This window comes from Podarcis muralis, chromosome 15 (assembly GCF_964188315.1).
Source record: "Podarcis muralis chromosome 15, rPodMur119.hap1.1, whole genome shotgun sequence".
Taxonomy (NCBI): domain Eukaryota; kingdom Metazoa; phylum Chordata; class Lepidosauria; order Squamata; family Lacertidae; genus Podarcis; species Podarcis muralis.
This window is the reverse complement of record NC_135669.1, coordinates 26791750-26810614: the sequence shown is the minus strand read 5'-3', so window position 1 is coordinate 26810614 and position 18865 is coordinate 26791750. Positions and strand designations below refer to the sequence as shown.

At 44.2% G+C, this 18865-nt stretch overlaps 1 protein-coding gene across 7 annotated transcripts in view; it reads left to right on the top strand.

Annotated features, from left to right (window-relative positions):
* Nucleotides 1-18865, top strand: part of LOC114585254 (protein CEPU-1) — a 792757-nt gene that overhangs the window by 252103 nt on the left and 521789 nt on the right. The gene's annotated exons all lie outside the window — the stretch shown is intronic.

Genomic DNA, 18865 nt, shown 5'->3' with positions numbered 1-18865 from the left:
ATTAAGCCAAGTGACAGTTTTATTTCCCGGAACCCATTTCCAGAGTTCAATTTTATTTCTATGCAGAATTAATATTTTGCACTTAGAAATAATAACAGACAACAGGGAGACGGATGGGACCAGGGTCGTATCTCTGCTCCCATTAAGGAAGCCCTCTTGCTGTCGTCGGTAGTTTCAGCGATCGGTACTCAATTTCCAGTGCTTGTTCGGCAGAAAACAAGGCATGAATCAATATAATTAAAACAGTGCTGTTCAGGCCAAATTAAGAGAAGATGATTATGTCAGCACAATGGGCCCCTTCCAACTTGTGCGTCAGGACACATACACAACCATGATACACTCCTTTGAAAAATAATTTTTAAAAATCCTGATTCATTAATCCACGATTGCTACTTCTCTTTGAGTCTGTACTCAAAGCCACTAAGGTTTATGATACAGAATGAGCATTCCATGCATAAAAACTGCTTTGAGAGTAGGGAAGGTGGAACTGAGCCAGGGAGGTGTTGCAGATAGTGGGTTGGATTTGGGCCAGGGAATCCCAGGGTCCCTGTAGGGATGGAGGATAAATTTGTAAGGTCTGCATTTTAAAGTGACCTGATCTAGTACACCAGACCTGAACTTAGGTGCTGATTGGAATGCACCTGTCAATCACTTCTCCTAATTTTGCAGTCCAGTTCCAGTTAAAAACAATGCACAGAGAAATGTGTGAATTGCTAGAAAAGTACACATAAAATGCATATTTTAGGGGAAAATGTGTCTGCTACCAGTGCTGAGTGTTCCTTTATCAGGTTTGGAGGTTTTGCTGTATCTTGTATGTTATGATTCTAATCTTGGGAGTGAGTGAATCATAGTTGTTCTATACACTCCAGGGTATAGAATATTATTGAGTGTGAGTGGTTTTTGCATGAGTGCTTGGTAAAAGTAATGCTTCAAGCATTGAATGGATGTGGGGGCCATATGAAATGGAAGCTAAGTGGGATTGGATGAATAACTGTATGAATGTTGTGTTGTTTGACTCCTTTCTAATGCTATCTGGTTTTATGTGTTTTATGGATATGGATATCGTTCATGAATTTTGACATGATCATGTTTGTACTTCTGCATATGTCTATGTATATACACACTTATGTGTTTACCTTTTGTAACCACTTCAAAACCTTTTAGATTATAAGTAGCATATAAATGGAAATATAAGTAATAAATATAATACTTTAGGGGCAAATGCACTGAAAAGCCTACACAAATGTGGATTTCGGGAGAAGAATGGATGCAAAATGTGTATAGCTTTTTGAATGTGCGTGCATTTTAAACAAGGAAAGAAGTTTGAGTGCATGTAAAACCGATAGGGAATGGAAATAGGCTGATACATCATTCTAGGTCTCTGAGGTTAGGGACTAGAACAGGATGTGGAGGCTTAAGCTGGTGCCTAAACTATAGCAGGCAGAGGTACTCCACTGTTGACACAGCAAAGGCAGAAGACCAGTGTCCTTGTCTTCATGCTACAGCATAGGTGAGAAACCTTTTCTGGTCAGCAGGTCAGTTCCTTATTTCTCCACACCTGGAGGCTCCCTATGACATCAAATGAAACTATGCTTTGAAGCCCTGAATTATGGGACTTCAAAGCACAGGGCAAGACTTTCAGAAAGCCCTGCCCTGTGCTTTGAAGTACCAGAAGCTGGGGCTTCAAAGTGCAGGGGGGGGGGTCTGTTTAGAAGCCTTTTTGCCAAGAGCCCCAAGCTGCTCTTAAACCTACCAGTTCAAAACTAGGGGCCACATACCACTGGTGGTAAGGGTTAGATGCAAAAGTGGGCAGAGTAAAGGATACAAATGGCACCTTTGTACAGTAAATTACATCCCAGCCATGCTAAAGCCAGACATTTCTACACACACACTAACCTCAAGGAGCATGTGGACTGGGGAGAGCCCTGAGGACCAATTAGAGAGGCTTCAAGGGTCACATTTATTTTAGGACCACAACCATAGCCTGATCATTTGTGGTAAGGAGAGCCTGTAAGCATATGCAGGGCCAGGTAACTCACTTACCTTGGTTCGATCTTAAGAGAATGAGAGCCCCAAAAAATATTGACCATGCTAAACATATGGATAACTTATTTAGCTGCACCTTTCACAGAAATAAATTTACAGAACCGTGTAGCCATTCATCATGTGCCATGCATTATACCTGAGTCAGATCCAGCTCCGATAATTTCACATACATATCAGAAACCCATGAACAAAAATTGTTCAGTTTTAGTTTGAAGGTTTAATGCCTGTGCATGTAAATTAGATGTACTGACCTTTTGTAGTGTGTGTGGCTTGTCTTCTGGGACATACCAAGGAAGGGAGACAGCTGTTTGGTAACAAGACTTATTATTCACTGTCCTTCCTACCATGCACCTATGCTTACACGTTCCCCTCCCTGCCAAATCAGGGCAAAGGGCCCACAGTTTAAATCTGGAGCTGCTTAAAATGCACACCCCATTATGGCAGCTCTAGGTCTTGGAGCTGGAATGGGATGTGACCTCATCAGAGGAGGAGCTCATCATGAACCCAGGAGCAGCCGGAATCAAGTCCCTGATATTATACCTCAAGGCCATAGTGTACCCCAGACCCTTAGTATTCCCCAGCTGGTATCACTCTTTGGCTCTGAACACACCCACAATGGCTGCTGTGGTCTCAGTGACAGTGACAGCAGCAAATTAAAGTTCAGTGTCAATGCTGCAGTGCTCCCATGGTAGCACAAGACTGAGTTTATTTAGAGCAGTTTACAGCAATAATACAAAAAAAAATTACAATGTAAACCATATTAAAAGTTAAAAAAACAGACATCAAATAACCATTGTGGAAAGATGCATTCTTAATTACATGGGTAGGCTTGGTGGAATAGAAACGTTTTCAGCAGGTCTTTAAAAGCTGGCATGGAAGGCAGCTGCTTAATAATAGTACTAATAATAGTAGTAATTTATTGTTGTTGTCATTGTCATATTTATTATTAAATTCCACCCTTCTGACTGGGTTGCCCCAGCCACTCTGGGTAGCATCCAACAAAATATAAAAACACAAAACCCCTCAAATATTAGAACAAAAAACAAAACAGAAACCCTCTAACAGGAGGGAGGCTTATTGGCAGAACATTCCACAGGACTGAGCCAATTGCACTAAAGGCTCAGTTTCTAGTTGTCAAATGAGTTTCACCAACTCAGGGAAAAACAAATGCTGCTCCTGCAGGTGACCTCAGTGATGAGCTGGGATGTTATAAGGGTTCAAGTGATCCTTGAGATACCTTGGGCCTAAGTTGCCACAAGAGTTCTACTCAAAACTCTACTAGTACTCCTGGAGAGATGACTCAGCCAGGCTGGTTATGTAAGTTCTTAGTTGCTGCCTCGAAGCTGCTTCCTAAAACTCCACACACCTGCTCTTAGCCTGAGAGTCTTCTGGACAGCTCCTCTTCAGGTTAGCTCAGCATTACAGCATTTGCCCAAGAGCCCCTGCCTATCATGTCAAGAGCAAATTGACCTCAAGAGCAATGTGGTTTAGGGACTAGCTGTCTGGAAGAGGACAAGAAGCAAAATTATTCTCTGGTTTAGATTAAAATCCAAGCCATGGAAGAATTTTGGGATCATAATATTCACCCAATATATGAAGCAAACATTAAGAGCTCCTGAAATGCATACTTCCGAGCCCAGTAAAGCAATCCTTGATAAACTCTCTAACCTCAAGGCACTGCCAGATAGGATAAGGAATGGAGAGAACAGGAATGAGAAAAGGCTACAGAAAGCACTAACAGCTTTGAGTTAAGGGATCATTTTTAAATGTAACTTCTGGTGCATAGTGTGCCTTATAAGAGCTACATCTGGGAAATCAGACATGGCAAGATGAACTTGGTGAAAGATGATCTCTAGAAGTGCATGTAAATGAAAAAAAGGACCTGGCCTGGTTTCCCCCCCTCTCTGATTTAAGAGTCTTTTACCCAAGTTGATACATTGCATCTGAGACTGAACTGCCAATGGGCTGCAGGGATTTGGAACACACTGAGACAGTTCATTTCTGTACGTAAATTGTTAAACTGTGAAGATGGAGGCAATATGAAGGTCACCCTTCTCTTCCTTGCACATTCCTGCGCAGACATATAGACACCCTGCCCTGCCCAAGGAACAATCGTGCCTGACACATTCCTAACAGATTAGCACATATGAAAGAACACCGCCTACAGTTATCCAGATTATACGGAGCATCTCAGGCACAGTCCAAGGGAGAACCAGGGTGCACTGTGTTGCAGGTGGTCAGAGGTCAAGCGGCAAGCTAAATGGGATAAACTCAAATGCCTCAAGCAAATGAGGTTGTGTACAAAATGAGCCACCAGCCTGTTGATGCTGCAAGCATGAGGACCCTGGATGCAGGCAGCTGGTGTACTGAGAGAAATGAATGGAATTGCAGCACTGCTAGGGATAGGGGAAGAATTTGTTGTGTCCAATTATTATTTATTTGTTTTACAGTGGTACCTCGGGTTAAGAACTTAATTCATTCTGGAGGTCCGTTCTTAACCTGAAACTGCTCTTAACCTGAGGTACCACTTTAGCTAATGAGGCCCCCCACTGCCACTGCTGCACAATTTGTTCTCATCCTGAAGCAAAGTTCTTAACCTGAGGCACTATTTTTGGGTTAGCGCATGTGACAGAGGCCTCCAAATCAGAGATATTTTTGAGACGGGAAAGGGATGCTAAAACAAATTACAGTTTAATTTTTAAAAACTGACCGGTCAGTGACCATAGCCAATAAGTTTGAGAGTGCTTACCTCTGCATCAGATTGCAACAGCTATAACCATGAAAGGCTATTCTTCAACTTCTTTCTCATTCCCTACCAGGGTCAACATAGTTTCAGAAAATAAGCATGCAGTTTGCTGATTAAAATTTCACCTCACTGATTAATCAACTAAACTCCAGTTGATTGATCTGGTGGTTAAACTGAAAGGAGATTGCAGTTGTAAACCTTTTTTCCGTCTCTTGGAATATGAATTTGAATCACTCTGTTGTTACAAGGAATAGACAATTTGGAAGAAATGGCGTGTTGGACTCCCGCACTCCCCCCATCACTACCACACTCTTGTGTTTTGAGCCAGGTCATCATGCTCTGAATCTACATACAGGGTGATCAACCAGTATCTCTTTTACATAGATGCACACACACACACACACACACACAGAGAGAGAGAGAGAGAGAGAGAGAGCTCTATACAAGGTTGATGACACCCTTTAAGCCCATTGCTCTGAGCTACGATCTAAGTAACAAAAGCTGACCTTAAATTTGTGATTAATTACAGTTGAAGGGAAATTGCAGGGAGAACTCGAGCAAGCCAAACTGTGTGAGCACTGAACCTGCTTAAATCTGTGATTAAACTCTGCTTGCGTCACACTGTTTGCATGGGGCTCTTAATCACCCATGTGTTCTCTGGGTGGCCTGAATGAAGGGCAAATGTTTCCTCAATGCCAGGCTACCGGGGGAAGTTATGCAATGCTGGATTTTGCTAGGGAGAGGCTTTATCTGATGAGCTGGACACGCTCACCCAGAAACTCCCAGTTCACCTTAGGGGCGGTTCCTGCCATGTGTTAAGAGCTAAGCTGGTAAGTGGCTTTACGTGTGTGCACAAAATCAGCAGCAGCTCACATGGGTGGGCCACAAATAGGATGGATTAAGCCTGATTGGGAAGCCAAAAATAACCCTTCTTGATGTTGAATGGGGACATCCCAGAAGAGCAGAGACAGCTATGACCTGAAAGGAGAGTTTGAAGGCCTCTGCCACTGCCTCGGCTTTTGTGGGAATGAGTCAGGGGGAGGAGCCCAAACTTTCATCAACCCCTGCTCATCAAAAATCTAGGCCCTGTTAAAGTTTAGTTGCTATGCAGGGACACAGGATATATGAACAGTTATCCCTTACCCCACAAATCATAGTGGTGAGAATACCATTGTTATTTCTGTATACGTTTTGATCTGAAAACTCTGAGGTTGACACAGAGCTACTTGAGGTTCGGTCTTTCATCTCTAATCCAGAATATATATATCTCAAATATATATATATAGAGTATATATTCACATGTAGGAGAGGAGCGTTTGCAGAGATGGAAACCTTTATTGCTTTTGCACTTGACTGTTCGATTTGTAGCATCATTAGCTTCACTCTGGTCCAGCAGTTCTATTTTCAAAGGCAGCCCGGAGGGTGCGGAGGGAATGGGGAGAGAATTTGCCCAAAGCAGTCTCAACCGGCCCATGTCCATAACAGATAAAGAGATCAAATATGCACAGTCCTGAGATGTGGGAGCTCAAATATCCCAGCTGTCATGCAATGGTGTGGCAACAGAGAATAGGAGCCAAGCAATGTGAGAGGAGAGATGTTGGTGTGAAGCACAGCATGTTGTGCAATCAATCTCTTTATCAACATTGGCTCCTGGTGTGTTTCAGAGCACAATTCAAAGTGTTTAAAGCCCCAAACAGCCCCAGCCCTGTATACCTGAAGGAGCACCACTACCCCCATTGTTTAGCCCAGAAACTGAGATCCAGCTCTGATGGCCTTCTGGTGCTTCCCTCACAGTGAGAAGTGAAGTTACAGGGAACCAGGCAGAGGACCTTCTCAGTAGTGGTGTCCGCCCTGTGGAATGCCCTCTGATCAGATTTCAAACAGATAAACAACTACACAACTTTCCCAAGACTTCTGAAGGCAGCTCTGTATTGGGAAGTGTTTTATGTTTAACATTTCACTGTTTTTTTTATTAAACTGGAAGCCGCCCAGAGTAACTGGGGCAACCTAGTCAGATGGGTGGGATATTGAGGCTGATTCAGCATGCTGGCTAAAGTTGAATATGTTGATACATTTCAGAAGAATTTGGTAGTATCAGGACTCTTTAGAGCAGGCATGGCCAAAGTTGGCCCCCCAGCCGCTTTGGGACTACAATTCCCATCATCCCTGACCACTGCTCCTGTTAGCTAGGGATGATGGGAGTTGTAGTCCTAAAACAGCTGGAGGGCCAAGTTTGGCCATGCCTGCTTTAGAGCAAGGAGCAGTCACACCTCATTGTGATTGTGACCATAATTTGCTTCTGCAGTCCCCACCGGAAGAAACACACATGCCAGTTTGGCTATGCCCATGTTAAAAATTGCCATACCCAGTTTACAAATCACTTTGCAACTGATGGGTGTCAAGTGCTGAATTCTGTTACTTGCCCCCCACTATCATTTCCCTGCAACCTCCACAGCTAAGTAAGTTCACAAAAGCACTTACTTTGGTGATGGGACCATAGAGGGGCTCTCAGGATATGATCAATCTTCCTTCCTTGTGGGATAGCACTTTTCTCTGTCTGTCTCTTTTTCCTTACAAGATCTTGAGAGCTCCATAATTCATAATCCTGCAATGTGGGGGCTGATAATTGCCACCTAATCACTGGAGAAACAAGGCTGAAATATACTGAAATAAGCCATAAAACTCATTACAAGATAACAAGATTCTATCTATTCTCAGAGGTCGCTTTAAAGCTGTGCAGGTCAGGGAGCTAATCACCTCATTCGGTGGAAGCAATGGAGAGAAGGGGCTGCACTGGTCTCATTTGTTCAGCTCTCAGGTGTGCAGCTGGTGCTGATAGAGAAAGGCAGAAGATCTTGATGGATTGCCAACTCCCAGTTTGAAAAATGCAGACCTTTTGGATGGGGGCTGTAGGGATGGGAGAGCAATACAGTTTGGTTTACATTTTAATGCAAATATATACCCAAGTTTCAATTCTCAAAACAATGCACAAATCAGTCATAGCTCAATGGTAGAGCACATGTTTTACATCAATAAGGTCTCTGGTTCAATCTCAGGTAGGGATGGGAAGGACTTCTGCCTGAAACTCTGGAGAGGTGGGAGGGGTATAGCTTAGTAGTTGAGCATATACTTTGAATGCAGGAGGTCTCAGGTTCACTTTCTGGCATCTCCAGGTAGGGATGGCAAAGACTTCAGCCTGGAGCCCAAGGTGAGCTGCTGCCAGTCAGTGCTAGCAATTATGAGATAGTTGGAGTAGAAGTCTGACTCAGTGTAGGGCAACTTCCTTGGAAAGGCAGCTATGCTTTGTAATTCGCTCACCTTTGAATTTTGCGATGAAGTTTTTGAATCAAAAACTGGGTACAAAAATGTATGTATTGGGGTAAAGTGTGCATAATAGTGCGGGCATTAGAGAAAAAATAACACGCAGAAATGAATTGTGTTAGGGGGAAATTATTGCAAAAAATATTATTGCAAACACACGAGGAAAGGGGCCAACTAAACGTGAGATGGGGGGGGGGAAGAAACTGAGAAAAACTGAAATTGACAGATACATCCATCTCTAGAGGGCAGAAGTAGAATTATGATGAGTTAGGGACAAAATCAGAAAGAGGCTCAATAAACCACTGGAACTGCAAAATGGTTCACTTACAGTTCAAACTAAATGCCAGCTGTCCAATTTTCATTGCCTATTTTATTTTTTCTTTAATTAATTTATATTCTATCATTCAAAATATGCTATCTTTCCACAGTGGTTTAAAACATTTAAGAACAATTTGAAACCATATAAAATATTAAAGAAAACTATTAATCATGGCAGCAGTAAAACCTTTCACATCTCCTAAATCCAATTCTATTTCACCAAGTCCTAACAATATATATATATATTCTTGATCTGTCCTCAGTTGGGAGCTGATCCAATAACCTGCTTCTGATATCTTAATCCTAAGGATTATACTAGCAACCAATATAAATATGGATCTTGCTGTAGTTCCGTGTTTAAATAACCAGCTCATTTTTCAGCCAATGTTAGAGGGGGATGTAATTTGGAGTGTATGGGAGCAAATTTCAGGACATAAATATTTATTTTAAAATTTATATCCCATTTTCTTGACCCAAGCAGAGGTTCTGCAGCGTGGCTAGTGCAATATCTACAGTACCAAAATGTAAGTTCAAACATAATAGACAACGAGAAAACACAACCAATATTAATTCATTTAAAAGCAACATGTAAAACCCATAGGTGCAAAATTGTTAGAAGCGCAAAATTTCAACACCTGGTCTCAGTGCCGGATTTATGTATAAGCTAAACAAGCTATAGCTTAGGGCCTGACACTCTTGGGGGCCCCAAAAAAATCAAAGGGAAAAAAAACCCTGTATGTACATTTCCAAAATATAAGTTCAACAATTGCCTTGATAAAATACATATTTTATTATGTGCAAATGGCTTTAGGCTGTTACATCCATAATTACCATATAGCATATATTCAACACAAAAAAAACCACAGTGACAATTTGTTGCTGACAAAGGGCAGCTGGACATATAAAGGGCCCCATTACCTTCAGTAGCTTAGGGCCTCTAATTCTGGCCCTGCCGGTGCTGCCTGAATACAGCTGTGTGCTTCCATCCCTGAGCTCCATTAAAAATGGCTTCTCCATGCGAACCAGGAAGTGACCTCTCCAGACAACGGAATGACTCTTCTTTTCCTGTCTCTGCAGCTGTGATCACCTGAGTGATGCAGATGCCATTAGGCAGTTGAATGTGCATGTGTACTCCATCCATTTCCCTCCCACCCACCCTCTGCATGCGACCCTGGGCACTGGCAACCCATGCTATGCCCCTGAGCTGGAATGCCTTTTCTTTGCAAAAGGTCTATTCACACATGCTGTACTTCTCAAGTAATGCCTGAGTGTGTATATTTAGGGTGTGTGTGTAAGAGAGAATGTGCACCAAGCACCCTCTGTTTTGCCTTTATTTGTTGGAACGTAGGCATGTTTGCCAGCGGGTATAGCTTCCACACTCCATTCTCGCTTTCGCTAATATTACCCTGGCCAGCAGGATCCCCGCATTTAACTATAGCTGCAGGAGAGCACTTACCAGAAAGCAATTTCATTCTCTCTTGCCAGAGGTACGTGGATGAATCCCAGGCATATAAAAGTCAATCTGCCTTCAGCTCCCGAGACTGCCTTGCTCCCCAGATCAGGCTTTCTCAAGCAGCCAGGCGGGGGGCTGTCAGTTCTGATAGCATCTGCGGTTTTTCTTCATTTAGTGATCTGTAAAAATTTAATGATTGTTAGCATGCTGTAAGTACAGGCTGTATGTGCAGGTCTGCAGCACTTCACACCTCCCTAGCTGAGCACAATAGTGATGGGGAGGGAAGGGGGAGATGAAGGGTGCAAGGGTAGAGAAACGTCCCACCAAACCCCCAGGAATATTTGTGAAATGTCAGCAATTCTGGGATTCTTTTGAAGGGTCATTGTGTTCTGCAGGAGGTTTGCAGGGAGGCCAAATGGGAAGTGGTGAAGTAAGAAAGCTTGTTTCTTTCTGCTGCTGTCATTGCCTCTTGGAAGCAGACGGCTCCATGCCTGAGCTTGCAATTTCTCACTCCCTAATCTGGAAGATATAGATTGCATCACTGGTTGTTTCCTCTGGACCAGAGATAGAAAATGTGTTCAGTGTAGCATTGCCACAGTATCTCAGCAATGTAAACGAGAGGTTCCTCCTTGGGCTAAGCTTTGAGAGGAGCCAAAGAAATGCCTCTATGAAAATGCTGTATAATAGTCAAAAACAGAAAACATTTGCCATGGAACTAGGTGCTTATTGTTTAATCCTGTTCCTTTGCAACTGCCATCTCAGCTAAGACATCCAAAAGCCATACTGGTGCTTCCCTATGCAGTAAGGGGATCTTGGGCATCTATGTCCTTGCTTTGCACTTGTTACACCAACATCAACCCTTCTTCCTACTTTTCTGAGCTTGTCAAAAATCCATTTTTGTCTCCTGCTCACATACCTGGAACACCCCCTTGCCTCAATTGGAAATGGCAGTCAACCCCAATATCGCAGGACCTCCAAAAGTCACTCGATATATTTTAAAGGGGGGAAGGAGATTCTGCTAGTTGGTCCTTAGCATCCTGTTTTACGAGAGGCCGCATGTGATAAGTATGTAATGACTGTGAAATGACAGGCCGTAAAGCTCTGAAAGGAGGCGATCCATTCAGTTGCCACTTTTAAGTATCATCAAGTCAGGTCATTGAGCAAGAGGCCGAAAGTTTGAATGCCTTAATGGAGGTGGGTGTGGAGCCTGCAGCATCAATCAGTGCAAGGAAGGACAGTGGAGCGAGAGAACATGCATGGCAGACAAGTCTGCAGGCAGGAGATTGGCTTGAGCTATTCCTGTATTTGCCACTGATGCATGGCATGGCCTTGGTCTGGTCATTTGCTGCCCTGCCTTGTTTACTGTTTGAGGAATAAAATATATATCGAGACTGGGGTTCTAAAAGGCTTTTCATGAATGGACACGTATAAATTTCTCTAGCACTGCTACTGGCTGCATGACACATTCCCTTTGATGAGAATTTACATCCACCCTTTGATCAACTACTATAATTCTTTGGAAAGTTGTTTGTCTGTCTGTTCTCTATGCATCGGACACTCCTCGAGATGTTGTTCTGGCAAAATTTGGTTACACTCTTTAAAAAGACTCAATAAACCATAGCTCATGAAAAGGGTTGTTTTTATTCAAAGGTAACAGCATAGAAGATCTGCAAACAATACTCATAATCACCTGAGTGAAAAGTTAGTCTGTACAAGGGATCTGGTCTCTCTTCACTATGCTGAGTTCCCACCTGTGTCCCTGCAGCCAATAATTCAAGGAATTATTCCTCCTTGCTATGAGAAGATGTGATTAACCAAAAAGGTTTTTTTTAAAAAAAAAAAAAAAGTTGGGGAGTTTCTATCTCCAAGCCCCCAAGATCATTCAGAGAATTCTATTGAGCATTTATCCAGCAACATCCAAAACCGTTCCAAAGTTAATATGCAGGAACAGTTAATTACCAGGGCTTGCAATTTCCTTGTCATTTCAAAGCAGCTGTGTGGGTGTTTTGTTACCTTGTTGCATCCAGTGATTCTGCAAGCTGAACAAATTAGAACCATGCAAAGGCCTGGAAACCTGGTCCTGAAATAGGCTGTAACCTCCACCAAATGCTGGGGGAAGGCCCTGGGTCAGAGCGGCTACCCAAACTCCCTTCAAAATAAAAGCCAGAGCTGTGCCTGGCTGTGCATACTTGGGTCTTGGAGCGTTCTTCGGGAACAAGAATGGAATAGTGGAATGAAATATCTGCTTGTGTGATTGGCAGGCAGTAGGAAGCTCCCAGATCGATCAGATTTGGTGTAACTCCTTGTTGTTGTTTAGTCGTTTAGTCGTGTCTGACTCTTCGTGACCCCATGGACCAGAGCACGCCAGGCACTCCTGTCTTCCACTGCCTCCCGCAGTTTGGTCAGACTCATGTTTGTAGCTTCGAGAACACTGTCCAACCATCTCGTCCTCTGTCGTCCCCTTCTTCTTGTGCCCTCAATCTTTCCCAACATCAGGGTCTTTTCCAGGGAGTCTTCTCTTCTCATGAGGTGGCCAAAGTATTGGAGCCTCAGCTTCACGATCTGTCCTTCCAGCGAGCACTCAGGGCTGATTTCCTTAAGAATGGATATGTTTGATCTTCTTGCAGTCCATGGGACTCTCAAGAGTCTCCTCCAGCACCATAATTCAAAAGCATCAATTCTTCGGCGATCAGCCTTCTTAATGGTCCAGCTCTCACTTCCATACATCACTACTGGGAAAACCATGGCTTTAACTATACGGACCTTTGTTGGCAAGGTGATGTCTCTGCTTTAGAACTTGGAATTCTGTCTTTGCCCGGTCCACGGAGACTACAGGCACTAGCTCTGATACCAGATCATCCAAGTGTCCCTATTTTCCAGGGACAGCCCTGGATTTACAGAAGCCATCCTGGTTTCGTCGCTGGGGCAACCGAGTCAGATGGATACTATTGAATAGGACATCTCTGTTTTCATCAGAAAAATATTGGAGGGTATGTGATGCAGGATGTGTTCCCTGAGCAGCATGGGACATTTGAATACTACTGCTCTAAATCGGGAATGGAGAAACCTGTGACCCTACTATGTGTCTGGACTACAACTTTCATTGTCCCTGCCCATTGGCCATGCTGTTTGGGGGTGATGGGAGTTGTAGTCCCATAACATACAGAGGGTTCCAGGTTCCCTATGTCTAGATTAAGCCATTGTTGAGTGTCGGCATCTCATTGTGCATGTGTGTGTCCATGTAAAAAGGTTGAAACAATAGGAACAGAGCACATGTCCTGTTTATCCTTCTAAGCTGGAAATACCAGCACTGCAGTGTTAGCTGAATCAGGCCAGGGTTTGCTGGCAAGCCTGGGTTTGTTTGTCTACTTAAATAGCTGTGTCTGTGGTTTCAAATAACACATCGGTGGTGAGCAGAAAGGAACGTTGTGCCGCCTTGTCAATTGGGTTTGTGTCCCTCTGCCTGGTTGGAGATGTTTTGGAGGCCCGCTGCTTCTTTTCTTCCCCTCTTTAATTCTCGATTCTTTTGCACAATGGGCTGGCGAGAGCCTTCTGGCTTTTAGCGATGGAGATTCCCCACAGGTGCATAACGCGCTGCTTTGCCCAATGTGAAAATCAATAAATATGCTCACTGCAAAAAGGAGGTGGGGGGAACAAATCTAATACACAGAAAAACTCAATATGAGGCAATGAGGGGAAAGTAAAAGCACTCCTCTAGGGGATAATGGTTTGAAATGGAGGTCTGAGAAAATGATGATTAAAAAAAAAAAAGAATTTTCCTGTGGAACTAAGTCTGCATCAGGTGTAGCTGAACAAAGAGCATTGAGGGGCAGCTACTGGCTTCTTAAGTCCTTGATTCCATCTTGCAGGAGGAAAAAAGGGTCAGTGTGAAGTGTTAGGGTTTAGTGTTATGGAGTGCCAACATGATACCCTTCTGATGTTTTTGATTATAAATTCCATCAGCTCTAGCCAGCTGGGCCAGTGCTCAGGAATGATGGGAATTGTAGTCCAAAACATCTGGAGGGAATCACATTGACTGCATCTGGCAAACTGGTTATTCAGGCAGGTGCAATAATTGCTTAATGCAGCAATCCTAAATCTATTGCCTGGATAGAAGACCCAATGAGTTCTAAGCATATAATTGTGCTGTAAAATACCCCCCCCCCAAAAAAAACCCTTAGATTAATAATATTTAAGAATTTTTTCAAGGTTTGCAAGATTATAATGTTCTTGTTGTTGCCTGAATTACTTTTTTTTTTTTTTTTTTTTTTGGATGTTGCTTTGAAATGTTTGGATATAAAGCAATGAAGAGATCCAGTTTATTACTAAATAAACATTTGGGGGTGGGTGTTAGGAATTCGAGGCAAAACGACACACTGTTATTGCTGACATTTTCACAGTGATTCCGGCATGCCTCTTTTTGGAAACTCTCCAGCACTCCTTCCAATTGCACTTATTCTCAGCTCAATCAAATGTTATTGTTGAAACCCATAAAGCTTGAGAAAACCAGAAAGGAAAACAAACACAAGAAGAGCCCTGCTGGATCAAACCAAAGGCTCAAACTGCCCAACATCCTGTCTCCCACAGTGGCCAATCAGATGCCAATGAGAAACAGAGAAAATATGAGGGCAATAGCCATTTCCTGCTGTTGCTCCCTGGCGATGGGTAGTCAGAGGCATAATGCCTCTGTTCCTAGAGGTGATATATTCTATATAGCCTTCATGGCTGTGTTTTCAAAGAAGTGCAACTTATTCTTACTCTCAGTTGCCCTCAGTTACCCCCAGTTGCATCTTTGGGAAGTCAAGTCTGATTTACTATGTAGCACTGTGATGTCAGGGGACGTGGGTGGCGCTGTGGGTAAAAGCCTCAGCGCCTAGGGCTTGCCGATCGAAAGGTCGGCGGTTCGAATTCCCGCGGCGGGGTGCGCTCCCATCGCTCGGTCCCAGTGCCTGCCAACCTAGCAGTTCGAAAGCACCTCCGGGTGCAAGTAGATAAATAGGGACCGCTTACTAGCGGGAAGGTAAACAGCGTTTCCGTGTGTAGCTCTGGCTCGCCAGATGCAGCTTGTCACGCTGGCCACGTGACCCGGAAGTGTCTCCGGACAGCGCTGGCCCCCAGCCTCTTGAGTGAGATGGGCGCACAACCCTAGAGTCTGTCAAGACTGGCCCGTACGGGCAGGGGTACCTTTACCTTTACCTTTACTGTGATGTCATACAGTTCTTTGCAGGATCCCTGATTGATTAGGATCACCCGTGCAATTAATCCAGGAAATCAGAGGAAGGACCAGAAGCCGGAGTAAACAACCATCTTAAACAGGTTGTAAGAAGCAAATACCTTTTTTTGGGGGGGGGGGGTGATATTTCTACTCTGCTGAAATTGCCCAGTTTTATCCAGAAATTGAAACTTGAGAATAGCAGCATGGATCTAGTCAAAGTAAAATAACCCCCTAATGAAAGAAAACCACAATAGATTTCTGTGTAGAAAAGAAAATTTGGCCCAATGCACCTTTCATCGCCATAGTTTTACATTTCTGTAAGAAGCTTCACTTTCAAAGTTCCCATTCCAAGTAACTCTTAAAGGTGTGACCCCCCTTGTGCATTTAAAAACTGATCTGCCTGCCGGCTACAATACTTTTCCAGCTCTGGCAGTTCCAAAGCCTGGCATAAAAATAGGAAGCAAAGGGTTAATCTCCTTAAAAATTGCTTCTGTTATTATTAAAAAAATGAGGGCGAGAGAACCTCTTCAGTTGAAACTGATTAGGAGCAGTTGAGCTGTCACCACTCTTGATTTTATGATAGTCCTATAAAGAGCAGCCGGTAATTCATTGAAACAGACTTTGGTTTTGCACTGCTATGAACTAGGGTTGCATATCAAATAGGAGACTCTTCCATTAAGTTTCTGTGCTTGGGTCCTTCCCTTTCCAATATATGAGAGATTTGGGGACTTGTGTCCAACCAGCCAGATTGCAGTGTTAGTGGTGGAGGAGAAATTCTCCTGCATTTTAACATTAACCATCCTAACTCGCCGGTCCTAGACTTAGATGTAGATTGGAAGGCAGATTCATTTAAGGCATTTTGTTGTTGCTTAGTCGTTTAGTCGTGTCCGACTCTTCGTGACCCCGTGGACCAGAGCACGCCAGGCACTTCTGTCTTCCACTGCCTCCCGCAGTTTGATCAAACTCATGCTGGTAGCTTCCAGAACACTATCCAACCATCTCGTCTTCTGTCGTCCCCTTCTCCTTGTGCCCTCCATCTTTCCCAACACCAGGGTCTTTTCCAGGGAGTCTTCTCTTCTCATGAGGTGGCCAAAGTATTGGAGCCTCAGCTTCACGATAAGGCATTTATACAGTACACTGCTTAATTATTTGCATATCTAATTACTATGGACTTCTTGTTTTGAAAATGCAGTTTTGGTTCAAAAAATGCACCCCAAGGTGCACGTTTCCAGAAAAAAAGTAAGGGAAAGCAGTGTTCTTCTTTTTTCTTAGGTGCTTGTACTGCATACCTGCATACTGATGGAATGTACCAGGACCTATTTTTCTAGAAAAAAGTACTGTGGGAAAGCATATAGGAATGGATATTTTAAGCGAAGAATGTGTACATAATATATACTGCAGGGGGGAATGAATACAATTTAAACATTGGGCCAGATTCTACTAACTGGCCCTGCTAATGAAAGCCAGTGCAATGACTTCTGTTAGTGGAATGGGGCTTTTCCCAACCTGCACCCCCAAATGAGTTCAGAGTGTATGGGGTTGTTCTGAAGAACCACCAGACACTGGTGGAGGAAGAGGAGTGGGGGGGGGAGCACACTGCTCCTAGTAGCGTGATTCTGGTGGGGTGCCATCGCGGCTGCCCCACCCTGCGGGCGGCGCACCATGCCCCCAGGACACACACCAACCCTGCCCCTGCCTACTCTCTGCCCCTGGTGCCAGAGCGTGAAGCTCCGCCACTGCCCCCAGAACTGGGAGAGGAGAGGAAAGGAGAGGAGAGGAGAGAGACTAATTCATTGAGCAAGGAGAAGTGCTTTTACAGACAGAAGGTTTGTAACAGTGTGTCCCTGAATTCCTCCCACTGTTACTTTTTGTAATTAAAAAAGATAAAAGAATCTGCAATAAAGTGTGGGTCATAGAATCATAGAGTTGGAAGGGACCCTGAGGAACATCTGGTCCAACCCCCTGCAATGCAAGAGTATGCAGCTGTTCCATACGGGGATCGAACTTGCAATCTTGTCATTATCAACACCATGCTCTAGCCAACGGATGAACCAGTGGGATGAACCAGTGGGATGGAACAGACTCTCATGTGAAACTGACACAGAACTGAAATTGGCTGATCCGACCACCCCTAACAGAGAGTAGCTCTGGCCTAGCTAGCACATGTACGAAGGACAGAAGAACATCCCAGCAATCTCTCTGCAGAGCTGTGGTTGTTAATCTGGTTCCTGAGCAAGCAGTAATGTGTAGGCCTTTCCGACTCTCTGAAGCTGGGCGATGGCCTGCTTTTGGGGAAGGTGAGAAGTCATGGCAGGAAACACTCCTGTACAAAAAGTACATTTTAATCTTCCAGATGGTCTCTTTGGGGAAATCTTGTCCATCATTTTAATTCACTGCAACTGGACTGGACCTAGCTCTGTGGCAATGTGCTTTGAATTAGCTGAAGTCTGCATGCTCGCGTGTCGGAAAGGTACTAATAATGCTGCATAACCTTGTCTGTAAGCTACTCTGCTGAACTTGATATTATCTCCGCCAGTGTCTATATACCAAGTGCAGATTTCCTCTGTGGCCTTGAGCAAATTGCTAAATGCAGCTCTAGTGCGTGGGCTTCATTTTTTCTGCAGAAGGGGACTGGATTTCCCCCTAACGGCCACCGACACCTCACACGGGTTGAAAATTTAAAGCTCTCTCTTGCAAAAAAAGAAAAGCAGGGTAATGAGAAGAAGACTACGATTGGATTGCCTCTCCAATATGTTTTATTTTATTTATTGCATGTATATATCACCTTATCCCCCAAGGAGCTTGGGGTGGCATACATGGTTCTCCCCCCCTCATTTAATCCTTACAACAACCCTGCAAGTTAGGTTAGGGTAAGAGGCAGTGACTGGCCCGAAGTCACACCCAGGGAGCATAATGGTTGAGTGGGGATTTGAACCCTGGTCTCCCAGGTCATAGCCTGACATTCTAGCCACTAAATATCCTTGTTTGGCCTGTGCCATGATTTGGGCCAAACTAACCTCCTGAAAGGGACGCAGGTGGCGCTGTGGGTTAAATCACAGAGCCTACGACTTGCCAATCAGAAGGCCGGCAGTTCGAATCCCTGCGACGGGGTGAGCTCCCATTGTTCGGTCCCTGCTCCTGCCAACCTAGCAGTTCAAAAGCACGTCAAAGTGCAAGTACCGCTCCAGCAGAAAGGTAAACGGTGTTTCCGTGTGCTGCTCTGGTTCGCCAGAAGCGGCTTAGTCATGCTGGCCACATGACCTGGAAGCTGTATGCCAGCTCCCTTGGCCAATAAAGCGAGATGAGCGCAGCAACCCCAGAGTTGGCCACGACTGGACCTAATGGTCAGGGGTCCCTTTACCCTCTACCTTTTTAACCCCCTAAAAAGGAAGAGCCTGCTGGATCAGACCAATGGCTCATCTAGGTCGGTCTCCTGCTCTCACAGTGGCCAACTGGATGACAATGGGAAGCCCAAAGCAGGACATGAACACAACAGCATGCCTCCTACATCACATGGCATCAGCTGTGGGTCAGATAAACCTTCAGGGTTTAACAGAAAAGGAAAGATTAGGAGTGGGAAAGCAAGTCCACTCCCAATTCTTTCTTCCTTTGCAGTCCAGCTTGAATTTACCTGATTCATGTGACATGTGATTGACAAGTGGGCAGCCCCACCCACTTGTCAAAGTGACCAGCGCATAAGGGAGAATTTTGAATCTAGCTGGTTCCCTATCAGTGATCTTGTCCCCTTGCTTGATGCAAGAAATTG